The sequence below is a fragment of the Desmodus rotundus genome, chromosome 3, assembly GCF_022682495.2.
Source record: "Desmodus rotundus isolate HL8 chromosome 3, HLdesRot8A.1, whole genome shotgun sequence".
Taxonomy (NCBI): Eukaryota; Metazoa; Chordata; class Mammalia; order Chiroptera; family Phyllostomidae; genus Desmodus; species Desmodus rotundus.
The window spans coordinates 114,910,823-114,937,893 of record NC_071389.1 but is presented as its reverse complement, the minus strand read 5'-3'; the positions used below and the strand labels follow the sequence as shown (position 1 = coordinate 114,937,893).

The window sequence follows — 27,071 nt, the reverse complement described above, 5'->3', positions numbered from 1 at the left end:
GTCCAAATTGGGGACTACCACTCCTCCTTCACTGTAGCTTCATAGTGGGTTTTTCACAATCCCTCCCATTTATTCCCTAAACAAGGGACTGCTTTCCCCATTTTGCAGATGCAGGAGATGAGGCCCAGACCTAGCAGCTGCACCCATGTGTCTGTGATTCAGTCCGTGCTCAGAGCCCAAGGGGACTACTAAAACGGGAGATCACAGCAACAAGAGCTGGCTTGGGCATTATCCATTCAACCTCTGGAGCGCCCAACTTGGAAAGAAACCCCAGCATTGTTTATGTGAACACAGAGTAACAGTCAGGATGGAATACTTCCAACTTGTATCTCATTTTCTTCATGCTCATCTAGTCCAAGCCAAACCATTTCCCTCCCACAGATGTTGGATTTTCAATCTTTGCCCTCATCTTCTTCAAGTGTGTTTTGTGAAATGAGTTGGAACAGCACTTGGTGGGTGGCCGGGGGTCCGTTTTTTCACAGAAGGTGAGGACAGAATCCAGAAGACCAAAATCCAGAAGTCTGGGAATTCGTATTCCAGACCTGTATGGTCTGATGCGCTCGCCACTAGCTACATGTGGCTATTGAGGACCTGAGATCTGCTAAGTGCGACTGAAGGGCTAAACTTAGTATTTCAATTAATTTTAATTAATATAAACTTAAATTTAAAAAATGATCATTTGATTTGGTTATTGGAAAGCATTAATATGTATGCAGGAACTTAGGTTTGTAAGTCTACTTTTTCAACCATACATGTTATGAAATCTAAATACAGATCAGGTGTTTCAATGAAAAGGTAGTGACTGAGCTCAGATGTGCTGGGAGTATAAAATGCACACCAGAGTTGGAAGACTTCAGAAGAAGAAAACACAAAATATCTCATTAATAATACTTTTATATTAATACATATTGAAATAATGTTTTAGATATATTGTGTTAAATAAACTGTATCATTAAAATTAACTTCACCTGTCACTTTTTTGTTTTTACCATTCTAACTGTGGCTGCTGGGAAGTTTTAAGTTACATACCATATTTCTACTAGTTCACTGCTCTAGATATCTCATGTTCATAGGGAGAGTGCTGGAGACAGGAGATCCTGGTCCACAGGTTCGTTTATCACTTGCCCTTTCATATTGCTTCTCCAGAACAGTTTCCAACCCTCTCTGTCCTAATTCCTGTTTTAATATTACTAACGTCAGTGAACAAGCACTCCTCACCCTACCCCTCGCCTGCAGCATCCTTCTCCCTCAGAGGCCTGCCCCACTCTTCCGTCCTCTACCATCCTGTTACACCCTCCAGGTCTTCCTCTCAAGGGAAGAATCATCTTCCACTGAGAATAACTCTCCTCTCATTCCCCACTGTTGTCGCTTCCTGACAATCACTGTCTCTTAGAACTGCTTCATTAGAGGTCAAGGTCTGCTTCATTAGAGGTCTTGCAGGAAGGTCAGAGGGAAAGCCTGTGCTCGATGCTTACTCAGGCCTCCCTCCTGCCTTGTCGCTTGGTCTTTTCTCCCTAAAACTCCTGTGGCTGTTCATGTCATCTTCTTTATCACCATCCACCAAGTCTTTTCTTTTTTCTTTATGTTCCTTTTAAATAGTATTTTTAATTATAGTCAACGTACAAAATTACATTAGTTTAGGCGGACAACATAGTGATTCAGCATCTATATACCTTACAAAGCGGTCACCACAATAAGTCTAGTAACCATCCAGCCTTTTCCTTCTTTCACTCTCCCTTTTCCAGGGACTCTCTATCTCAGGTTGGATTTCTGGGGAACAGGCCCTGCATGCAAATGGAAATGGAGATGCGTGAGCATGTAGGAGTCCTGTTGGGAGGCACTCGGGAGCAATGCCTGCACGAAAGTGAGGAAATGGGGTTAGGCAGAGGGTAAACTTGAACTGATATGCAATTTCCACAGAAGCCTCAGCTGATCCCTTGGGAAACGCTGGAGCTAGGACTGCCCTGTAGGATCCTCTGGAGTAAAAGCAAAGGGATGTACCTTTGATCCCCACATCAGCCGATTGGTCCAGATGTCCCCACAGAGGGGCAATCTGGCTTATACTCCCCACCACAAAATAATTCTCCCAAAAGCCCCCAAAGGTCCCTTGTTTTCTTGTGCACGCTCCTCTTCAGTGTCCCTGCAGCAGGGGCTGCTACTGAACACGCCCTCTTCTCCAGAGTGCTGGCGCCCTGCACTGTGCTCACCCGCCTGCATGCATAGTCTCTTTCTTTCACTGGCCGCCTGGCCCACTTAGACCTGGGTTCTGTCCTCACCCTGGCCCTCTCTACCTTGTCTCCATTCTCCCTCCACCTCATCTTCTCTCAGCTTCACATCTCTCCAGGGCCTCCTCCAGCTTCCATACCCATGCCACCACCACAGTCCTCTTCCTTGAGACTCCCTCTCCACCCCTCCTTCTACAACCATCTGTTGCACCTTCCATATTCACCCCCACCCCCCTTTGCAGGTCTTCCTCTCACAGGCAGGCACTATTGCTATCATCTCCTTTCAAGACCTCCACTTCACATCCCCTCTGCTAATCCTTTCTCAGCAGCCCCGGGTATTCAGATGGCTAGTGACCCGTGCCTTGCCTCAGTCATCTCTCCCTGCCTCCCGTGGCTTCCCTGACCCAGCGGCCTGGTAAATGGGTAACCTTGCTCACTGCAGTGAAGTTTTGAAAGAACGTGGTTGGATAAGCACAGGCCTTTGTTGCTTTGGGAAATAAAACATGCCTGCCCCACTGTTAGAAGAGAGCCAGTTAGAGGCAGCTTTGCCCTGCTCTCTGCCAGGGCGGACAGATGGGCTCTCTGCCTAGACTTCCTTCTCCCCCAGTCTAGGAAGAGATCTTGATTCTCCCTGTGCCCAGGAAATGTAAAGCTGGTGGTCAGCAGGCCTCTCAGAAGGACAGGGCAGCGATAGTGCATGGTCGTGGCAGGGAGAAAAAGGAAGGCTCTTTGTGATCAGACAAGCGGGTCCCTAAAGTCCCCAGGGGCCCTCTGGGCCCGGCATCTCCCCGGACGCTGCTCATTTCCTGCCCCACCAGGGGCCGACCAGGGGGCAGCAAGATCTGAGAGACACCCAGGGCAGGGAGGAGGCCACGGGCAGACTGGGCTATCTGGAAGCCGCCCGACCCCCAGTCCATCCCACCCCCTCCTACCAAGGATCCCCCAGGCAACCACGCAGCTGTCCCTAACTCCAGCTTAATTCACTCTTGTGTGCTGTGAATTGAAAAAAGACCAACTCCCAAACAAAGACGCGGCTGCACTCGTCTTCTGCGGAGGCCCGCTATCTGTCTGGGGACGGAGGGGCACAAAGGGGAGGGTGGGCGCCTCCAGCGGGGGAAGCGGGCGGGGCGGCAGAGGCGCTGGCCCGCAGGAAGTGCCCGCGGGCTCCCGGCCAGGCGGAGAGGCAGCCCTCACCCGGACCATCTGCGGTGGGAGGTCAGGAGCTCGGCGGGGTGTGCGGGCAGGGGCGGCCCTACAAGCCGCCGCTCCGCCTCCAGGCTCCGCTCCCTGGGCTGCGATTTGAGCCCCGCTGCTCTCCGCCGGTAAGTGAAGCGTGCTGGGCTCTGGAGGGCCCACGGGGGCTGGGGCGGGCGCACAGGGAGTGGGGCGTCTCGGCGAGGCTGGCAGGTCGCGGGGAGAAGGCGCCCCACTTGCCCTGTCTGGTCCCTCTAGCTGGACCTCACGGGGTTCCGACGGCAGGGGCAAGCTGACTTGGGATGAGGAGCAGGGGCAGGAACCCTGGGGACAGGATGGATATGTGTGCGCGCACTGGCGTCTGTACAGGGTCCCCAGGATTTGTGTCCATCCCTGTGCTCCTGATTTCTGCACAAGGGACTTGGGACAGAGCTCTGGGCCTCTCGGTGCCTTGTGCTGTTCAGCTTGCTCCGTGAGGGGCAGTCCCTCTTCCAAATGTCATTCTCTTTGTCCACCCTGAATTCTAGTGTCTGGTTCTTATGCATAAGCCCCAGGTGGCAGATCCAGGGTGATCCTAACTGAAACTATACAATGTTCCGCTCTGTTCCCCCGTGCAGAACAGGGTTTGCTAAATGCGGCAGCTGGTGTGCCTCATGTGTGCACAGGCCTCAGCTGGCTGTCTGCCTCTGCAGGGTTGTCCAGGAGTCCCTGGGCACAGCTGTGTGTTTTGGGGAACACGGTTCTGGAGACTCTGTCATCTGTGTTTGCCTGCCAATTCCTGCACGTGCAGTTGATTAGTTTGGTATGGAAAGAAGAAAGGTGTGGAAGGTTCGAGAGTATATTGTTTTCACCAGTGATGTGTCCAGTGTCCACATGCATAAATAGGCTGGAAAATGTAAAAAGGAGGAGGGCTCTGTTGGGCCTGGCAGGAGAGCATCTCAATGAGGGTCTGAGCAGCTGGGTGTGCAGGAACCCGTGCTGCAGCTCCCCAGCATGTCGGCACACACAGTGAGGTGGGCGCACGTGGAGAGAAGAGGCAGCTTCTGGAAAGTATAGTCTAGGGCAGAGGGTAAAGCGAACGGGGGTGGTGTTGGCCAGAGTGGGATGATCTGTGCTGAACTTGTGGGCAGCTGGATTATGGTGGAATCGCAGTTGGAGTCTGGGGACCTGGGTTTGAACCAAAATATAGTGGTTGTTACTTGGTCTATAACAGTGGTCCCTGCACAGGGCACTCTGGGGTTCAGCTGCTTTGTGTGCAAAACTAATAACCACTGTCCTGCCCACCTCATGAGGCTCAGACTAGCTAAAGCCTGGAAGATGCTTTGACAGCTGAAAGACTCTGAGGGCAAAGGGCAAACGCCGGGCCCACAGGTGCCGAACTGGGAGGTGTGGGGAACTCTTGGGTGCCTGAAGCTGTTTGGTTTGTGGGACAGAGGGAGCCATTTGCATGTTGCTTCCTGTGACCTTCAGCATAATAGGAGTGTCTGCCTGGGAAGCACTTTGGACTCTGGGTGTGGGACACACATGCAGGCCTGTGCGGTGCCATGGTGTCCTGTGAATGCCTTCTGCGGCACAAGGGGAAAGTGGCCTGGATGGCCTTTGAGTCAGAGCCCTAGAGCAGCCTGAGGTCCAGGGACCCTTCCTCCAGGACACTTTGCCACCCCTCCCCAAAGCTGCCCCTTCTGTCTTGCTTTTGTCATCATACCAACAACAGAAGCAATAAGGAGCATTTTCTGCAGTTGCAGCCAGGGAGACAGGAGAAGAGGAAGCCTTCCCAACCAGGTCACAGGTCAGGGATGTCAACTGCAGGGTGCTCTCTTCTGGATTACAGAGCCCCCAGGCTGCAACAGGCTGAGGAGGGCAGGGAGGGTGTCAGGAGTCATGACAGACAGCCTGAACACCAGCATGTGGTATCACCTGTCACCCAGACTTCTGTGAATGTAGTAGCTATTTGGTAAACATTGTGAAAGCAAAGAGCCCTGGCAGGAAGCCTGGAAACCCGGGGTCAGGTCGCAGCTCAGCTTCCTCCCGCCCTGTGACCTGAGGAAAGTCACTTCACCTCTTTGGGTGTCCTTCCTCACTGCTCAGAATCAAGGCACCTTTCCAGGTTGTCCTGCTGCTCTCAGCTCATGTTTCACTTCCTCAGAGTAGCCACCTCCTGGCCACATCACGTGGCCCTGATCTAATTCCTTCACTGCACTTACTGCCTTCTGATATTCTGTCTGAACTTCTGTCTGCCCCATCGGACCGCACTGTGAGCTCCTGGAGAGCAGGGCCTCCTCGTCCTGTTTCCTGCTGGCTCACCAGCACCTGGAATGTAGTGGATGCTTGAGAAAGGTTGTGTTAGTGAGTGAATAACTTAATATGGGGGAAATGGCTGCATGTTTTTCAAATTGTGCTCCTAGGAGCTTCTGAGGCAGGAACAAGCCTCACAGACCAGGCCCTGGGTCCCCCACACCAATAACTCAGAGTTAATCTGAGTTATGGCTTGGCTTCCAGTAGGATTTCCTTTGAAGAAAGTGCCCTCCCACTAGAAACTAGAAAACTGTTGTATCAGAAGACTCATAGGTGCCTTTTCAACTCAAGCTGAAATAACAGTAATGCACACCCGGCCCTCAAGGAGAACCAAAGGCTGTGTTTCAGACACCAGAAGTGGTTATCCCACAGATCATTTCTGCCTGGCCATGGAATTCATCATAAGGTTTTTTTAACTGGTTTAATTTCCTGGGGTTTTGGTCAGGGTTAATATGGAAAAGATTTCGCACACAATGCAGCAATAAGGGGTATGCGGGAGACTCTGAAGCCTGTGCGAGATGAACACTAGACAGGGAGGATACACCGACTATCCACCGAGTGGCTGAGCCACATGCTGATGACGAGAGCTGCCCACGTGGGGTGGCTGTGCCCGTCATCTTCCTCCCTTGGGTGTGTTCCCAGGCAAACTTCCCAGAGGTACCTCCTGCCCAGGACATGTCCACTCTGCATCGTGGTTCTTGAATAACTGGCAGAGGACAGAGCCCTTCTCTTGGAGCGGTTTCTGAGGACAGCAGTGGGATGGCTCGCCCTGACCCATATTTACGGCAGCCACGTGAGCTCCGTGTAAAACAGCTCTCACGTTGTCTCTTCTGTAAATACTTTCATGGACAGCAGTGCGGCTGCTCCTGTGGCCAGCGCTGTCCCTGGGTGTTTGGTACAGAGTACATATTTATCACCACCATTACTAACCTCCAAAGGAGATAGTACCCCAGTATATCCAATGTATACTACACTATAGTTATCTGATATAGAATATTGTTTATTTTTTATATATAATATTCCATATTAACAGTATATGCATGGGTAGAGAAGGAGATCTGGCTCTTTCATTGGGTTGTTTCGGTGGTTGCTTAAGGAGGGGGACTTTGGAGAGAAGTGCAGGGAGGAGACATAAGGATTCTGAATTAACAAGATCAGAATCCTTGTTAATTCCTTTGGACCTCTGACTTTGCTTTGTACATGTCCCTGCTCTGGCTGACTCCTGTGGTTTCCTGGCTTCGTAAAGTATATACTGAAAAGTCAGCACACCGCAGAGCAGACAGAGTTGGGCGGGGAGCATTAATACACACAAATTCACCACTTGCCTGCTGGGAGCCTTGACTCTTCAGGCCTGAGAAATGCGTAAAGGCTGGGTCCCTGACCTCCGAGCATCCAGGTGTCGAGGAGATTAAACTCACTCCCAGGGGAAGCAGCTGAGTGCACACAGTGTGGCACTCACTGCAGCCACAGCAGGAGCTCAGAGACAGCAAGGAAACCCAGTGCCAGGCTAGGGCAGAGAGCCCAGGGCAGTCCTGCCAAGAGTCCCAGCTTTCCCCCTTCCTCCCGTGTGACCACAATGTGTTACGTGACCTCACTAAGCTCAGTTTCTTCATCCTATAAACCGAGGAAATGATCTGTAACTCCTCGCCTCGTGTACTGATGCCTGAGTTAAGCCTGAAAAGCTCAACTTTGTACAGGGCGTGGAGCACCAAAGTGTCTGGTGACAGCAGTGAACAGTTGGGAAAAGGGCTCATGGGGAGAAGGGGCCCTGCCAGGTGGTAACTGGGGTACAACTGTGTCTAAGCACAGATCTCCTGTCAGTAGTCAGGGAGTATGCGATCTCCTGCTGGCTATGCCCCCACGCCAGCCAAGCACCCTTTTTCTCCTTTGGGTGCCTTTCCAGCACACAGCTTTGGAGAGGAATGCCACTGTGTTTGAACAGCTTCTACCTTCCCGTTTCACTGCCCCTGGATAGGCATGTGGCCTTTTTAAAGGCTTAAGGGGATTTACTGTAAAATATCACAAATTCAAGGATTGAGGATGTTATGGAGGTTCAAGAAACGTTAAGGGAAATTGCTCTGCTGGTTCTCTGGTCTGTTTTGAGGTAGTTCACTGATCCTCTCTGATGGTAGAGGGTGTAATGCACAATGGTTCTCAGCTTGTCCTGGCTTATGGATTATTATTATTATTCCTTCTTCCTTCTTCTTCCTAGTTCCTTCTGCTTCCTTCTTCTTTGTTCTCCTTCTTCCTTCTTCTCTTCATGTTTTGGAAGATTTTTGTCAGCCAAACTATTTTTTAAAAGATTTTATTTATTTATTTTTTGAAAGAGTGATAGGGAAGGAGAAAGAGATGGAGAGAAACATCCATTGGTTGCCTCTTAAACGCAACCCAGACATGTGTCTTGACCAGGAATTGAACCAGCAGTCTTTCACTTTGAGGGATAACACTCATCCAACTGAGAACCACGCTGGTCAGGGCAGCCAGACTTTAATATAAATGGAAATTTGTTTCTCCAGCTGAAAAAATTAATCAAAGACCATGTAAGTGACAGTGATTTCACTGTTCACTATCCACTTTCTGCTTTATATCATTTACATTTTCTAAAGGAATTCTGTGCTCACGGGCTTTATGAACAGTAGATAAATGAGGCTGCAAGGACCCCAGGACACACACTCTGCCTGCCTCCTCAGCCCACATTCGCACCCACTGAGATGCCATTGGCAGAGCCTTAACCCACGTCAAGCCCCTCTCTGCATGGGGCCCTATGCCACCTCACAGGCTGCTGGCCCAGGAGGCCAGCGAGGCCTCAACCCTTGGCCTCCAATTTTAGTTACATTTTTGGAGAGAAGCCCAGTTGGAGCAGAACACCTCCGTTAATCAGGTGGGCCGTTCGAGCTCCCTCAGTGCCAGGTAGCCACATAGCCTTGGAAGACGGTGGAGGCTTCCCTTCCTTAGCCAAGGCTCCTTCCTTCTGCTTCAAATCATTGATATTTTTTAAAAGTCAGCTTTGGTCATTTACTAACACATTCTAGTGTGTTTAAAAGGCTCCAGAGAAAAGAACAAAAATAGGAGGAGAGGTGGGTGTTGTCCATTTTCTGAGGTTTGGAACAGATTGAAAAGCAAAAACTTGGCGTTCTGGGGCCTGTTAAAGATCCTTGCCAGCTGCTCTGGTCATGGTCCTTTTACAGGTAGGCAGGGATGGGGAAGGAGTAGCCCAGTGACCTCGGGAGCAAGTGCACTTTGGGTTGGAGAGAAGAGAACCAGGGGGAAGGCACCCTGTGGAAGTGCCATGTGACTCCACATTGTGGGGTGCTTTTGCACACACAGAGGCTTAGGGGAGCCAGGACTTCCAGAAGAAACAAATTTCTCTGTGGGGAGAGAGGGTGAGACAGGAAGTGAGGACTAGACGCGCTGGGAGAGAATGAAATACTCAGAAGGCAGTTAACACTTTCTGACCACACTGAGCAGAGAGCTAAGGGCTTCTCACTCCTCAAGTTCCAAGTGAGTACGAACAAACAGATATAGTAGGTTCTTGATAGGTTCCGAGACTTTAAGCGAAACGCCTCATAATGAAATCAATTTTACCATAGGCTAATTGTTATAAACAAGAGTTAAGTTCCTATGGCAGCTCACCAATTTTGTAACCAATGTTGAGTGAAACGCTGTTTGAGGACCCGCTGTTCCAGTGTGTGAACTAGAAAAGGAGGGTGGGAGGAAGCCCCTCATCCTTGTTTAGCGTATAAAGGAAAACTGTCGGAAGAAGCAGCTATAGATAACAGAGAAGCCACATTTATTGATACATTGCACCTTCAATTCCACTAAATTAATCTACTTTCTACCTTGGTTTTAATTTATTTTATAAATAGTGCTAATTGTGAGTAGCTGTTTTCATCATTAAATCTGATGGTTCATGATTGGCTATTCTCCAGGGGTTCACAAACTCTTTCTCTGTGACTTGCAAGCTAATACTGCATATTTAAGAGGTTGAGACAAAGAACAAAGACTCTGCCTCAGGGACCATGTGGGCCGCAAGCCTGAAATATTTGCTAACTGGTCCTTTACAGAAACAGTGTGCTGAGCCCTAATCCATCCAGGGCCAGTGTGTGATGATCGATCATGACAGCTCGGCCACCCCAAGGCACTGAACGAGGGCACAGGGTTGGAGGGAGGCTCCGCCTCTAAGCCAGGGTCTCTCTCTGGTTTCACCCTCTGAGAGCCTGATTGAATTCACCTGGGGTGCAGCCTGGGACTCCCCCAGGTGGTTCCAGTGCAGCTAAGGTTGAAAAGCACTGCCCTGAAGCAGTGGTTCTCAAAGTGAGGTTCTGCAGGTTCTACAGCCCCCAGCTGGTTAAAAATACAGCTCTCAGACCCCATCCCCACCTGCTAACTCAGAAACACGGCGGGGCGTACAGGAGCAGCAGCATGGTTATTGTTGTTTTTAAATCCTCACCCAAGGATGTGTTTATTGATTTCAGAGAGAGAGAGAGAGAGACATTGATGAGAGAGAAATATCAGTTGGTTGCCTCCCCTATGCTGCCCAACCAGGGATCGAACCTAAAACCTAGGTACATGCCCTGACTGGGGATGGAACTCACAACCCTTTAGTGCACAGGACAACATACCAACCAACTGAGCCACCCAGCCAGGGTAGCATCTGTGTTTTAACAAACACTCCAGAGATTCTACTTCACATCAAGTGTGAGGACACCACTCTAGGACTTGGCCTTTCCAACCTAAACCTGCTCAGTGCCACAAACTTCTCAGATGGGCTGGACGGAGAGCGCCGGAGGGAAGGGGAAAGCTGGCCAGGGGACCTGGAAGGCCTGGCACCTTCATTGTCATTTTACATTCCCCTGAGGCCCTGGGGGGCGAAATGAACTGCAGGAACCAGAACTTGGGACTAGAAAAATACCACCACCAACAGTAACAAACTCTTCTCTAATAAAAGTTATCATTAATAATAATTTTAGCTTTGGGCCCTACTTTTTCCTATTACGTGTATGTTTGTCTTTAGTTATTAACTTATAGAAGGTACCTATTGGTAAACACAGGGCTTTAAAAACTTACAACTGCGGCACTAACTTGATATCATTGAAGCAAACACACGGACCTGGGAAGTGGGGAAGCTGTGCTGCTGGCCTTCACCTCATAAAGATGGGCGGGTCCTGTTCTCCCAGGCACCATTCAGTGCCCAGGGAGGGTGGGCCCCCAGGGGGTGCTTTGCCCCAGTCATCTGCCCTCCAACAACAAAGCCTGTGTGGCATTTATAAGAATGTAACAGGATTTATGACCTATTGATGGCCTCCTAGGTGCCGGACACTTTGTGAGGCTTTAACATATGTTATCTCCTATAATTGTCACAACTCTATAAAATCAGTGCCGTTGTCCCCATCTAACCGTTGTAAATGTTGTGGCACAGAGAGGTTAAAGACCTTCTCCAAATCCCACAGCCCAGGTTCAAACCCAGGGAGATCTGGCCTCAGAATTGGTGGGGGTGGAGGTAGGGAAGCTTGCTCACAATCAGGCATGACATGGCATTGCAATAAATCTAAATTGGTTGAGCTTGTGAAGATGCAAAGCAGTTGCCCCCAGCTCACCCAAGTCTTGCCCAGTGTGCCCTGTGTGTCTTTGGCAGGGTGAGAGCCACACCATCCAAAGGCTGAATTGCTGTGTGCCATCTTAGAAATAATTCAAGGACCAGAGGCACACCTGGCAACCAGAGATAAAGATCCCATCTGAGTTGTCAAGAATGTAGTTTCTACCCACAGAGCTGGCTGGGTCTTTAAATTCTTTTCCTTTCTCATTTTGGAAATTAGCAGCCAAAGTGGTATATAAATATTACATATTATCATCACCATCAATAATAACAAGGCATCCTTTTAGAGCTCTTTGCACCTCCAAAGCACTATAAACTCACTAGCTCCTGATGTCCGAGTATTGCTGGCCTTGGTTACAACCAGAGGCAGTGGCATCTCGGAGATCGTGACTGTTGGCAGCCTGCAAGTCTGCAGTCCCCCCACACCCAGAGCACTGGGCGGAGAACCAGGGGTAGGGGTTTGAATCACAGCCCCACTCAGCCTGGCTCCGTGAGAATAGAGAGATGACATTCACCTTCTGGGTCTCTCTGGCCACGACATGGGAGTGGACTGATTTCAAAAGTTCCTTCTCTTTCCTTAAGTCCTGGGGCAGCTTCCCAAACCTTGGGAACAATGGGTCATGATGCTCATGCTGGTGGTGTAATTGGTACATAATTAGGGAGCCAGTGTGGGCAGCCTCTAGAATGTTCTGATGCCAAGACTGTTTCTATAATGTCCTCCCTCTATAACTCATGGAACTAAAGTTATTCCTTTTTTAGAAAGAATTGGGGTAACAGTGCAGGGGCTATTGGTTAGTTGCCAATATCTCCTTGCCCAGAAAGGTCAAGTATCTTTCAATACAGTTACCTGTGTGTTTGGCTCCCCTGCAGGGAGAAGATTCTAACACTTTCCAAGGGGGTTCCTAAGTCCCTAGAAAATGTGTTTTCACAGACCTGAGATGAAGAAATGTGGTTTATTTATCAAGGAGCTTAGCAGCTTCCAAATGCTTTCAATAAATTACATCACCTCCTGGACCTAAGACCTAACAGATTTACATCTACGTCCCAAAGTGAAAATTGTAGTTTAAATTTGGATGCATGAGTGTTCTCTTCCTCACCCTCGCGCCCACACTCACAGCTCTGTGGTCCCTGTGCTGCGGTGGAAAGCAAGCTGAGCCAGAGTTCTGTGTACCTGGCACCCAGCTTCCAGTTCCCGCCCTGCCCCTGGCAGCATCCCTGGGCCTGTGCCCACGACCTGGCCCCTCTCTTGGGAGTTGATAGTCTCAGCCTCATCTGCACCTACCCAAAAAGGAGCCTGAACGTTTTCATGGGGTTGGGGGGTGGGCAGTTGTAAACCCCCTTGGGCATCTGCTAAGACCTGTGGAGCCCGGTCATGTAAATGGTAACACTTTTTATACAGTTTCAGGGGCCCCCAAGTTGTAAGTCGTTTAAAGGAACAGTCTTTTCAGGCTTACTGCTAAGCCATGGAGTCCTGCTCTAGAGCCAAGACAGGTGCTATTTTGAAAGCAAATGAGAAATTGTATAAATCCTCCTCTGTGGGAAAGGGCATGAGTTTTTGTATCATTCAGGCATTATTTTTTTCATTTCCTGCTGCCTGGAAGGAGTTTCTGTGCCTTTCTGATTCCCAGCAAGCAGGCTGTGAATGTGCTTAAGCACAAAGTAATGTGCACCATAATGAAGGCTTCTGAGGGGGAGGGGAGGCTCTGTCCACACCAGAGCACCTCTCCAGTCTGGCTGGTCACTGTCATTATCCCCTTGATGGAGCCTGCTGCTGGTGGTGTGATGGGCATGGGGCAGGCTGTGTGGTCAACCAGCCCTTACTGGCCTTCATGGTCACTTTCCAGGGGTCCTTGCCCTCTTATGTTCAAGATGACCCACCCAAAGTCACACAACCAGTAAGGGTGACAGTTTTCTCCCCATATATGCTCACTCCCAGCTCACTCCAGCTCACTCCTCTTCCTCTTCCCCTCATGGGATGATGGAGGCAGAAGAGCTCCCTCCTGCCTGCACTCAGGATGGTGCATCAGCCACCCCATGAGGACCTCTTCCCCGAAGCTCTGGGGTGTCCTCTACATGCTCCAGCCAGCAACATTTCCCAAGCAGCTCTCAGAAATTGTCACATCAAGCAAATCATTGCTGTAGCTGTGCACCTGGCGAGGGGCTGCTCTGAGGAGTTTGCATTCAGCTGGGATCCTTCCCTGGGGGATGGGGCAGTGTGGCTGGGCTCCTGTATCTGAGGGCATGGGTTCCCTGTGTCAAGTTCAATGGTGAGTCCTGTTGAGTCTGAGAGCTGGGATCCTTGTTGATTTGGGGCCTGCAGTGCCTCCCACACCACATCCTCTAGACTGCTTTGAGGAGCCATGTCTTAGGCCCCTTCCTTTCTCACATTTTACACAACAGTGATGGCACACCCTGGCACCTTAGAACAGATGGCCCGTGGCCCCCAGCTCCAGCCTGAGTCCTGAATCCAAGCTTGGGGGCCCCTTGGACCCCGAGTGTCTCCTGCATTGCCCTGGCTCACTGGGGACTATGCGTGTTTGGAGCTTTTCCCTCCACCCTCAGGGTCATGGTCGCCAAGCCTTTCTGGCCTTCTCTAGTTTCTGCAAGACACTGGCGTGCAGATGTTGGCAGGGTGTCAGGGAAGACCTGCTTCAGAAGCTTCCATCCTAACTCTGCACCAGAGGGGGCTGGAGCAGACTGACTGGACAGGGTGTCACTGCCTGGCCTCCTCCTCTGGGCCTGTGTGTAGCTGGAGGACATTCGGCCCTGCTGTAGTCCTGTGGACTCAGACCCCGAGGTCTGGCTGCAGCTTCCAAAGCCACAGCCCCGGTTTCCTGGCTGAGCACGAAGTCTGGAAAGCTGTTGTCCTCCTTCTGAGTCCGAACATGCCGGAGCTGCCTTGGGAGGAAGGTGGGTGCTGGGACCAGTCCTCGTGCCCCCCGTATTCCCAGGGCAGCTGAGGGCACAGAGCAGTGCTCAGCTGTGCCAGAAGCCTCCTGGGCAGAGTGGTTCTCACCAAGGACTAGGAGCTGGGCAGTAATCAGAGAAGCCTGATGCAAGGACAGAACCTGGCAGGTAGCCCAGCCTCCTGAACTGGCCTGGCAGGAGCCAATCTGGGACATGTTCCTGGGAGGCAGGCAGCAGGAGCCGGGCAGATCGTCTGCCAGACAGTCTGAGCCAGGGGAGGCTCCTCTAGCGCAGCACAGGGAGTGGAAGCGGATGCATTTGTGTTTCAGACAGGCCGTGCATCCCTGAGTAAGTTTCCTCACCTGTGACGTGGGGACCCTAAGATCGCCTACCTCTTAGTTATTGTGAGGACTACTGTAATAATTATATCATTATTATTCTCATTGTTATTCTCATCATTTGTGCAAGTAACCAGTGAGCTAAAGCCTGGAGAGGACAGGAATAGCTATCCACATGCCAGCATGCAGGGGCCCCTGCCATTCCCTGCACCCACTTGCCCAGGGCAGATGCCATACTCAAGAAATGAGCTGGGCTGTGGAAGGCTGTCCGGCAGCTCCTCGATAAGTTAAACATAGAGTTACCATGTGACCCAGCAACTCCCCTCCTCAGTACTACCCAAAGGAATTGAAAACGTGTCCAAACAAAAACTTGTACATGAATGTTCATGGCAGCTATATTCACAACAAGCAAAAGGCAAAAACACCACGAATGACCATCAACAGAAGAATACAAAAGATCCACACAGTGGAATATTATTCAGCTATAAAAAGGAATGCAGTACTGATGAATGACAGAATATGAATGAACTTGGAAAACATTATGCTAAGTGAGAAGAGCCAAACATAGAAAACCATGTATTATATGATTCCATTAATATTAAATATTCAGAACAGGTGAATCCACACAGACTGAAGATTAGTAGTTTGCAGGAAGTAAGGGGAGAGGGTACAAGGTTTCCATATGGGGTGATGAAAAAGTTCTGTCATGGTAGCGATGGCTGTGCAACATTGTGAATGTACCACATGTAAATATGCCACCAAACTGTGCATTTTATGATAGTTACAATGGTAAATTTTATGTACTGCATTTTACCACAATAAGAAAAGAAAAAGAGTGGGGTGAGGCTGAGGCCAGGTGAGGGTCCACAGAAGCTGAACCATCTATTAAATGAAGGGATTCTCAGATGATCTGGGAGGCCACTTGCAATTCTAAAAATATTCTATGAGTCACCCTGGCGGGTGTGGCTCAGTTGGTTGGAGCGTCACCCCATAAACTGAAAGGTCACAGGTTTGATTCCTGGTCAGGGCACATTACCTAGGTTGCGGGTTCGATTCCTGGTTGGGGCGCATACAAAAGACAACCAATCAATGTTTCTCTCTCACACTGATGTTTCTCTCCCCTTCCTTCCCCTCTCTCTAAAATCAATAAGCAAAGTATGTCCTTGGGTGAGGATAAAAAATAAAATAAAATAAAATAATAAAAATAAATATAAAATATCTTGTGGGTCTATGATACAAACCCCTGCAGCTCTTTCCCCCACCCCACCCCCCAGCTCATCTTGACCAGGGACAAGGGCAGGTGACAATAAGCACCTGAAGAATAAAAAAACTGGCGCCTGCATATTGGTCTCAGCTAGAGCTGGGTTTCTTTGCAATCACGTGAGGGAGGCTTAGCACACCCCTTTAACCAGAGTAGCTACACTTTGTCTGTTTCATATATCAAGGTTCTACATACAAATTTATTTGAAAGAATGTACTGGTAGAACATCACTTCCTTGTTGTATGGATAAATAAACTGAGGCTCAGAGAGGGGCAGTGACTTGCCTAAGGTGCTGGCAAGTAGAGAGGACATCGTGAACCAGAGCCCCTGGGCCTCTGCCTGTCCCAGCATCTGCGATGCCCCCCTAAACACTGCACCATGCCCACTGGTGGACTTCCTCAGCAGCACTTTGGCAATTCCTCTTTCCTTGGGAATCATGGGAAGGGAAGACTGCCCTCAGTGCTGGTCCCTCTTCTGAGTTCCAGCAGCACACACTTTCCCCAACAAAAGCCCCTCATGCCAAGCGCCAGCCTTCCCTCTGGTCGACAACCAAGCAGATCCGCCTGGACAGGGTCTTGCACACGTCTCCACGCGGGTGATGAGAAGAGCAGCTCTTCCTCGGTGGAAATCATAGGCCCATTCCTTCAAGATGATCAGGAGAACCATGATACAGATCCATCTCTGTGGGAAAAAATATAGACTGTATTCTTCTCTATAATTATGCTGGTTTTAGCAGGAGCGGGAAGTATATTAGGCAATGCATTCTTTTTTAAAGACGTTTTTGAGACCCAGTTTGTCAAAATCAAAACCCTGTGCTCTTGCTACTGGTTGGGTGGCCACGTGCCCAGCTACAACTTCAGTATAATGGAAGGAGGGGTGAACAACTTTTGGTAGACCAAAAGACCAGCAGTCTTAGTCACCTTATCAGTCAAACTTAAGTTTTGATGTAACTCCCATCTCTAGAAAAATGGAGAGCATATCTACCTACAGATCACAGTTAAGGCTGATAGGTTTAAAATAATCCATGGGATTGATTTTTATCAGGTATACCAGCCCCCAGTGTCTGCCCGCTTTCAGGGGTTTGGGCAGCCTGACGCTTTGATGCCTGCCTTACCTGCTCATCCACTGTGTATTGTGCTACCTAGTCCCTGCTTGGAAACTTCCAATAAAAGTCCGAATTTTACCCAGCCAACCCCATCGGAAGAAAGGCACCCAGGCTCAACATGGAGGGTAGGTGGGGAGGGAAGGGCTCTGGTTTACTGGAAATGAGAAGAAAAATAAGCATCTTGTTAAGTTAGCAGCTGTACACACCTCTATCAACTGTGCCCTGAGCAATTCCAGGGCAGCTGTGCACACCCGCATAGATTGTTTCCTGCCCAATTCCAGGGACAGCCATTCACAGGGACTCAGATATGTACAGCGCCCACCAAAGTTGGTGAGGTAGCCACCCCAGCTTTGTCTCATCCCCATGTGCCACCCCTCTCCTGGACCCCGACACCCTGGGCCCTGGGGCCTTCCTGCTCTGGCTGCTCCTTGCCTTATAGATTCTGAGCTCACCCTGAAGGGGACACCTCTGCATCCTCCATCCTTGCTATGAGGGGCTTCTCAGGAGGCATCTCTGTGCTCCAAGATCCATCCCTGGACAGAGAAATCAACTCGAGATGGAAATGACTTCTCTCTGAATCCTGCTAAAACTCAGACCTGTGAGGCCTTAGCTAGGACATCCACAATTCCAGCGCTTAATTCCTGGGTCCGCCAGAGAAGCCTGGGCAACTCGTGTATAAATAAAGTAGAGGTGAAAGCACCTGCCTCGCTGAGTCATCAAGACCATCAAATGAGAGGCCTGGCCTCCTTAAAGGGTCCTACCACTGTTCGCTGGCTGAAGCTGCAGGTGATGGGGTGTCAACTGCTGACCAGAGAGCCTGGCAGAGCCACTGGGGCCAGAGGTGGCTTCTCAGGGCCCTAAAACACCCTGTCTCCACTAATAGAAAATCGGAGGCTTTTGGAACAGAGGCAGAATGACCTGCCTCCCTTGGATCCAGCATTTGTTTATTCAATGAGCTACTTTCAGATCCAGCACATGCACACACTCCATCTTTCACAGCTCTGCAGCCCGTGATGCCGGGCATCTGCTGGAGGAGCAGGAGGGGCCACTTGTATTTCTCAGCACTGAGATCCCACTGGGGCAGCCTTAGGGGCTCCTGGCCTTCCCAGACTCTGCTGGAGCATCTTTAAGGGCTGGAGCAAAGGTGAGGGAAAGAGGGTATGGGGCTCAAAGAAGGGGCACATGCATGTTCATTGCAAATGCCTGTCAAAGCTGCCCCTCCTGGGTGGTTTCTTTGGAGGTCTGACTCCTTTCGGGAGCACCCTACTGTGCCCCAGGTTTTCCCACCAGTAGAACTATCCTGTTCCCATTCCTGCCTCATTCCATTTACTTCCAAAAAGATTTTCTACTTTGATGCATCATGGACATAAGTCCTTGCTTCTCACCTGTGGCTGGAATTGAAAGATGAAGGAAATGAGACAACGAGGCAGAGAGGACAGAGAAAACTCTGGGGAGAAAAAGACAAGAGGAGCTTCCTGGGCTGACCTGTGCAGACTTCCTGGGAGGCCCTGTTGGTGGGCTCGCTAATGCCTGTGCTAAACCAGCTACACAGAGCTGTCCTCCACGTCTGCATAGGTTCAGACCATAAAATTATAATTTTTGCTTCTTCCCTATTCATCACCTTAGACTGGGGTGTCCCGGGGACTGTGTGAGAAATATTTGCATGACTTTTACAGAGTGCAGGCTCTTACCCATGGCTCACAGTGCATATGCTCATCCATTCGTACATTCACTCAACACCTGACACCCATACGCTGAAGCTGTGGTGGATGTTCAGGGGACAGAACTGAGGTCATATTTTAGCAAATGATGTAGTTAAGGCAAATGAGTAGGCTTAATTGCGGGGTGGGGGGGAGTTGGTGACCCTCAGTGAGTATAAGAGCAGGAAGAGGGTTGGAGAAACCTACAGCACATGGAGGGGGATGTGGCAGAAAGAGTCAAAGGCTTGAGGAATACTGACTATCTTTGACAAGCAGTATAACAGTGGTGAAGAGCCAGGATTGAACACCCAAACCAGGACACTTTTTAAATGCAAAGGGACACTACAATAATCACGCCAAAGCAATAGATTTACACTGGGATTGTCCTAGAGAAACTGGCACTGTGGGCAAACTGAAACATGTGGTCCCCTGAGAAGAGCCCACTCTGAAGCCAGACTGACTCCGAATCCCACCCTGGCTTACTAACAGCGTGGCCTCAGCAAGCTCCATAAACTCTCTCCCTTTCTTCATCTGCAGCATGGGGGTGTGGACATGCCTACTCATGGTTATAAAAGAGGTAATACTTACAGTGCTTAGAAGCAAACCTGATGCATGGCACATGATCAGCATTAGCCGTTGCAATTGCCAGGCACACGATGATATACACAAAGCCTTAGATGATGCAGAAGTAGTAAGAAATCACTATGCCATCTCTAAGTCCTGGAAGGGAGCTGCGTCTGTATCCAATCCAGCAAGGAAGATAGACTATTTGAGTTTTATATGTGACACAAACTGAGCCCAAATTCGCAGGGCAAGTTACAAACAGAAGTGAGAATGGAACCCACTTTAGGTGCGAGGCCATTCCTCCTTACGTCAAAGTTGGGGAAAGGAGTAGGGAAGAGTGACATCTGACACCATCTGGGCTTTACAACCTCGTTAGCCAAGCTTTGATGACAGAGGCCCTGAGATGCAGCCCCAGAGAGTCCAACCCACCCACCCATGGGCTCCCAGACTGCAGCCCTGCCTTTGAGCACCGCCTTCCACCCCCTCTGCTCCTTTTGTAGTTCCTTGATGTGTTGAGAACTGAGATGAGGTGCTTAATGTTTACTCTAACTCTTGATTCTCCCCCCCCATTTTAATATTTTTTTGGTAGGAATATATGTTTTAATAATATGAGTAACAAAACTAGAGAATATACATTCTTTTCAATGCACATGGCACATTCACTGAAAGAAACTATTTTCAGAACCATGAAACAAGTCTCAAAAAATTTCAAAGGGCTGAAATCATATAGAGCATAGTCTTCAGCCACTGTAGAAACAAGCCAGAAGTCAACAGGAAAAAGACAACTGAAACATTCCTAAAATGTTTGAAAATCAAGCAATTCACACATAATCTTAGATCAAAAAGTAAATTAAATGGAAATTAGAAAATACTTTGAAAAAAATAGTGAAAATACTACAAATCAAAATGTTCATAAAGCAGCCAAAGCAGTAGTCAGAGGGAAATACATAGCCTTAAGAGGCCTATATTCATTTTGAAAGAGATTATCAAGCTGTACATGTAAGATCTCTGCACTTTACTGTATGTTTATCAAATTTTAATTTTATAAGATTAGAAAAACAGGAAATTTTCTGATTAAATTAACACTAAAATACAGATGAGTGATAACATTTAACTATGTCTACCTTTCAAGAAAGATTTGTCTGACTAAAATGATTTTTGCCACACTTTCATCAAAATGCCATTAAAAACTGGAAAATTTCAGGTGGTCAATGTAGGAGCATTTAGAAGCCTTTCAAATAGACCTTGGGTCAACCTATTGATCTTTATTAGGAGGTTATACAAAAGTTGCATTTTGGGGACACTTTGGGTGAAACAGAGTTCAGAAATTAAGATGTTGATGAATGAAAAAGAAAGAGTAGACTAGTAGAAATAATGTTTGAATATATATATTTTTAATATTTTATTTATTTATTTTTAGATAGAGGGAAAGGGAAGGAGAAAGAGACAGAGAGAAACATCCATGTGTGATTGCCTTTCACATGTCCCCCCTCTGGGGACTTGGCCCACAACCCAGGCATGTGCCCTGACTGGGAATCAAACCAGCGACCCTTTGGTTCGCAGGTTGGTGCTCAATCCACTGAGCCACACCAGCCAGGGCTGAATATAGTTTTATAGGTGCAGATTTAAACATGGTGAGTAGAAACCTAGGGAGCTCTTTACTGGTATCAACTGCACTGCTTCCAGGATAAGCGTTGGAAAAGATCCCTTCATTGTCAGTTGCCTTTGCTTCCTAATGTGTAATCCCAAATTTATTTCCCTATAATTCTATAGGAAAATATAATTCTCTATAATTCTTACCCTGTCTCCCTCTACCACTGGTTATTTGATAGGTTCTCATGATTTTGAAGAGCACCTAAATATTAACCTTAGTTAAATATTATTAATATTTGTATCCTCCTCTTTTAAAATGGCTTTCCTGTTTGAACCAACCTAGTTTGTTAAAGTAAGGTCTGGTGGATTCTTCATGGTCACCTGGGGACAGGGTCTCTTGTGACCATCTAGCAGGAGGGTCGACGAGCAAGTGGAGTCCACTAGCAGGAGGCTGGGCTTAGGTGCAGAGACCTTGAGACTGTGTCCCCAGCTATCAGATACATGGCCTCTGACTTACGTATTCTGTAGGGTTACCCACACACTGTCCTTCATTCAGAAAGCTCTCAAGGAGTTGGTTGTAATAATCCCTTTACCCTTGTGCGATACTGAGGCTATAAAAGTACAGTGCACGCAGTTCTTGCAAATTCTCCATCCCACTTGATTCTCACAACCACCCAGCAAGGGATACAAAGCTGGACTGGCATCAGCTCCTTTATTCTGAGGAGGAAGCTGAGGCCTGAGAGGTCACGTGACTTGCCCAGGGTCACACTGCTACAGGTGACAGCTGATATTTACAGCCAGATATTCTAACCTGCTTCCTAGTACCGTTATATTTGTTCACTGATTCTTGTCATAAGCACTGAAGAAGTCCTCATTTCATGGGTCAGACTGCAATCTAAAACAAAGACCCAGGAAAAACATAGCAAAGGGTGATACCCATCCACAGGCAGAACTTTCCAAGACTCTGTACATGTGTAAGTGCAAAGAATAAGGAAGAGCCAAATGCCAGTCTAAGGTGATGAGTGGAGCCCTGACTAATCCACATAATGCATGTTAGCACTTGCAAATGAAGTAAAAAAATAGAGTCGTGTCCTTAGGAAAACATGTCTCAGGGCATAAAGACTAAGAATTCTTAGTTTTGGAATTTTAATTCAAGTTCCACCTGTAGCACCATCCACATGATGCTGTGGTCGGCAATCAAACCCTAAGTTTGGGGGGAAAGAGTTGCCTTCATTCATTTACCTGCACAACAAACACAGTGACATAAAAGGAAAAGCTCATGGTTGCCCAGAGGCCCGGCTCATTATTTAGCACCAGCAGCCCCCCAGAACCCAGGCCTGGAAGTCGAGGAGATGGAGGACCAGGGAAAAGAGTGTGGTTCCCTCCAGCGTGTTCCCCAAGTAGTTTGGTGTATTTGTGGTGACAGCTACCGTGGTCCTCCTGGCCCGGCACCCTGCCAGGATCAGAACACACTGTCCCTGCCACCTCCTGCAGCCCGGACCAGGGTCTCTGCCCAGGGAAGATCCCTCTTTCTTGGCTTCAACCAAAGGCCACCAAGCTGAAAGAAATTGTGAGAGGCCAAAAGTGGAACTGTGCTGAAAAAAGTAAAACATCTGTACCCACTCTGCTCATGTCTCTCCACTCTCTAGTTCTGAGCCTCAGTCTCCTCTTCTGTAAAAAAGGTAATAATCCCATCATGGGACTATTTTAAGTACTAAATTAATGAATATAGCTCAGTGCCTAGTTACATTTAGTAAATAATAATTAATATTATTAACATTAATAGTATTAATATTAATAATATTAATTATTATTATATTAGCCAATCACAATCTTGTTGGTGCTCGTGGTGACAGGAGGCCAAGTCCCTGCCTGCCACTAATCGGCAGGGTGACACCTCCTCTCCGACCCCCTACCCCCAGACTCAGCCCCCTCAGTTCTCCAAGGGGCTGGACTAGAAATCCTTTGGCTGCTTCCAACTGTCCTATCAGAGGGTCTGAGGAAGCCTTGCTTTTGTGGCTGTTCCAGAGGGATTATTCACCTATCAGGAATAGATCAGAGGGGTGACAATTAAATAAGAGGGAGATGAGGACAAAGAAGGACGAGGCTGGCTGCGTGGGGGAAGGAACCACACGTGCAGGACTGCAACCATGTTTCATTAGGAGCCAAGAGTATACATTAGCCCACTTAGAATGTTGTTTCCTTTCCAGGTGTCCTTGGCCATTTTGCAGCAGGACCTCTTGTTGGCCAAGAACCCAAAGGGGGAAACTGATACTCTTTTAACCGAAGGGGTGGTGTTGGGGTGGAGGTGGGGTCTGGTTTTGTCTTTGGTTTAGAAACACCAGGCTCCCCAGGAGCCTACCCACCCCACCCTGGTATGGGGTGTTCTCCCCTTAGGGAATAGAGAGTCAGGGCACCCCTAACCTGTGCTCGTGCTTGTGGGAGAAGACAGAGAAAAAGAGGCTGGTGAGATCCTAGTAGTGGAGCATGTGGGGAAGGGGAACAGTCAGCCAGGTGTGGTGCACAAGATTGCCCCAGACCCTTAACCTGACTTTCCAGTCTTTCTGCAGCCCAGGCCCCTGGGCCTCGCCACTCCTCCAGACCTTGCTCACACTGCTCCCTCCTTTTCTGCCTGTCCTCAAAGGTCAGATTAAATGCCCCTCGCTGCCCTTCCACCCACCACCCCAACCTGGCAGAATTAATGCCCCTTCCCCTGTGCTAGCATGGTTACTGTGCGCTCCGTAAGGACTAACTCCAGTGGCTTTGAGTATGCTCCTGACACAGAGTGGGGCCTCAGTGTGTGTGTGTTGAACGAGTGAAGGATGAGGCTGGCCCAGGGCCAACAGTGCCTTGTATTTATGTGCAGTGTGTCAGTCAGTTCCCAAGCACTCCCTGCCTGCTCCCCACCCGTCCCTGGCCACCCATCCCCATGAAAGGACTCAGCTCCGCCTCCACCCACTGCCCAGCATGGTCCACTCTGCTCTTGGACACTCAAGCCTTGCGAAGCTCACCAACACATCTGGCCATCCACCTGGGCTCTTTCTCCATGTCCCTCATCTCTGCACTTTGAGACTCATTCCGTTCGCTTGGGTGTGGGGGCAGTAGAAGAGACAATTATGCCCAAGTCTCACAGCCCATGACTCTCCATGCCTGGCCCTGATGAAAGTCCCCCAAATCCATCACTTCACCGTCAAGGCATTTGCAGTTGCTTTTCTGAGATGTCCTACACTGCAGGCCCTGGCTGTGCCTGAATCCCAGCTTTGTTCTGCAGTCAGAGCCTTGGCCTGGAGGGGCGGGCACCCTGAGGCTGCATTCCCGAGCTGTCTGGGAACTCTTTGGCATCTCATCAGGAACTGTCCTAAATGTGGTGCTCCACCCCCACCCGACTCAGTGACGTCTGCTCAGATACAGAGGATGATTACATGCGGGGTCATGGACCTCCAGAACCAGAAGGGGCTTTGGAGAACACTCATTCAAAGTGTGGTCCCGAGACCCCCAGCATCAGCAGCAGTTGGGAGTAGGGTGAGCAACCATCCCGGTGTGCCCAGGATTAGCCAGTTTAGCACTGAATGTACCATGTATTTCGTACTATAACACACACTTCCCCCCCCAAATTTGGGAGGAAAATTGGGGTGCATCTTATAGTCCGAATGTTGCTTACTTGTCTCATGGGGCATGGGGAGCGGCGGTGGAGTGGGTTTTTTTTTCCTATTTTCCTCCTCTAAAACCTAGGTGCAACTTATGGTCCAGTGTGTCTTATAGTCTGAAAAATATGGTATCTTATTCAGAGAAATCCCTCAGTCCTGGGCCAATCAGATGCCTAGGGGTCCATTCTCCAAGGCCTCCCCCTCAAACTTAATGAATCTGAAAACCTAGGGGGTGGGGCTGAGTAATCTGTGTTTTAACAAGTTCTCCAGGTCATTCTTCTTTTTCACTATCTAAAAACTTTCTTTATATTAAAAAATTCATTTGTTTTTAAAAGCATTAATGAGAGAAAAAAACAAGAGGTGTGGAGCAGAAGACAGACATACCCCTCAGCAGTGCTCAGTGGGAAGGGGCCATTTTGGTTTTCTGTTTAGTGTTTTTATAAATGAATAAAAAGTCACAGGTCCCCAAAGCCCATGGCTGTTCTATTACCCACACCCCACCAGGAAAAAAGAACAGAGGGGATGAGAGAAAGACTGGGGCCACAAAGAGAATAAGTAACTTGGCCAAGGTCACACTGTCGGAAAATAACAGGCTAGCTTTCAGATCCAAGTGTCCGGCTCCAAGCTGGAGCTGAGACTTCTTTGGGGCGTCTGCCAGCCCAGCACAGGACCCTGAACACAGTGGAGTACGGGGGGAAAGAGCGCTGAGCAGTGGGGATAGGAAACTGCTCTCAACCATTAGCCTTTGACTTCAGAGAGGTCATTTAAAAATGTACATCTTAACTCAGACATGGTTTACTTCCTCATTCCTTCTGCAGAAGGTTGAATTAAAGTATACCCAAAGTTTCCCCTTGCCCTGACATTCTGTGCTTCTATCTTCTCTACCACCAATGACTGGAATTTCACCATTACAAATGTTTCTTTTGGAAAAACCTTGTCTTGTGCCCGAACTCCTTTTGTAAAATATGGTTTTCCTTTAGAGGGTCCTGACCCCTTGGTTTGCAGGTCTAGAGATTGTTCTGTGGCGTGAGTCCAGTAGGCCCTGGTTGGGAGCAGAGGGGGCAAATGGAGGACAAAATGCAGATGGGAGAGGCCAGTCCCAAGCAAACTGTCCATTTACTAATGGCCCACAGTGGCCCAGAGGCGCCCTTGTCAGCACCTCCTGCAGAATGGCCATGAAATAGCTCCGTTCCGTTCACCTGGCTGACCCCATCTATCACCATTTTTAAACTTTTTTATAGACTTCCTTTTTTTCTCCTTTTGCATTTTTTTCCACCACCCTGTGTCTCAGACTAAATTGGAGGAAAATGGGTTTTGTCTTTTTTTAACAAGAAGACTAAAAGTCTTAAATTACCTCTTCAAGGTCTGCAAATAGAAATGCCAAATAAGACTGCCACCTTTTCTTTTCTCTCTTCCTCTCTCCTGTCCTAGAAGCCCATGAGCTGGAAATAAAAGGCAGAGCAGTGGCTCAGGAGAAAAAAATCTGCACTTAGCCCAGCACCAGCCAAGGAGAGGAACAGGGTGGCAAGAAGGGCCCAAATGGAGTTGGGGAATGAGGGAGAAGGGATAGGAATGAGCCAGACCAATGCCTCACTGCTGATTCTAGAATAAAGGAGGTCCCCTAAAGGAACCACTCTTCTGTGTGTGAGAGCATTTGTGCAGGCGCCGGGGGCAGGGAGCCTCAGGAGAAGAGGACACCACCCAGGCTGTTGCTCAGACTTACAGAGAAGCAAACGGGACCCTGGGCACAGTGAACCTTCTCCACCTTTGTCATCAGCTGATGTCACAGTTCCCAGAGAGCCCATCAGTGGGCATCAGGGCAAGGAAAGGAAGCATGGGGCACAGACTAGGAATATTAGGGCTAGAGTTCTGGGTTCGGATCCCTGCTACATGTAATAATAATAGCTAACATTTATTGAGCACTTACTATAGGCCACAGATATGCTAAACACCTCTCATAGATTATCCCACTTAATCTTCGAAACAGCCCTACAATGTAGGTATTGTTGTTATCCCATGTACAGATGAGGACACTGAGGAATAGGACTTGTCCAAAGTCTCACACATCTTATGACAGATCTGGGTTTGATCTCGGGGAGTCAGACTCCAGAGTTCTTGGACTTCATCTAGCCAGACCATTAAGCCTGCCAACCTTCTTCCTTATTTGGAAAGTTGAGGTGCGGGGGGAGGTGGGCTGGGGTGAGTAATTGTCAAAGTCCTTTCCAACACAGACACTGTGATTTGGGGCTCATGCCTCACCCGTGCATGCAGAAGTCCTGTTGAAATGATTCAGAGTGCAGGATTTTGATGCAAAGCAGGCATGGTGCGTGTGTGTGTGTGTGTGTGTGTGTGTGTGTGTGTGTGTGTGTGTGTGTGTAAGACAAGGAAAATCATGTCCTACAAATCTGATGACACGGGGAGGAGAATAAGAACACCACAAGACCAGTGCATGGTCTGGAGGAAGACTTGTAGGTTAGACCTGAGTCAAAAGGACAAAACCAAGATCTTAAAAGTTCTGCTCAACTCACTTTCATCTATTTGCATTTCCCTGCTCTTTGCTTCCAGTTTCACACTCAGCCTCAGACTCCTCTGGCTAGACAGGCGCCTTGCCAAGGAGCTCTGGCTCTGGGAAGGGCGAGGAGGTTC

The 27,071-nt window shown here is 48.8% G+C and overlaps 1 protein-coding gene across 1 annotated transcript in view; it reads left to right on the top strand.

Moving 5' to 3' along the window:
• Positions 1-3,375: 3,375 nt before the first annotated feature.
• The window catches only part of TSPAN11 (tetraspanin 11), a 64,575-nt gene continuing 40,879 nt past the window's right edge, over positions 3,376-27,071 (top strand). Inside the window, exon 1 of the mRNA XM_045199810.3 lies at positions 3,376-3,547. The gene's annotated coding sequence lies outside the window, so the exon portion shown is untranslated. The remainder of the gene's footprint in view (positions 3,548-27,071) is intronic.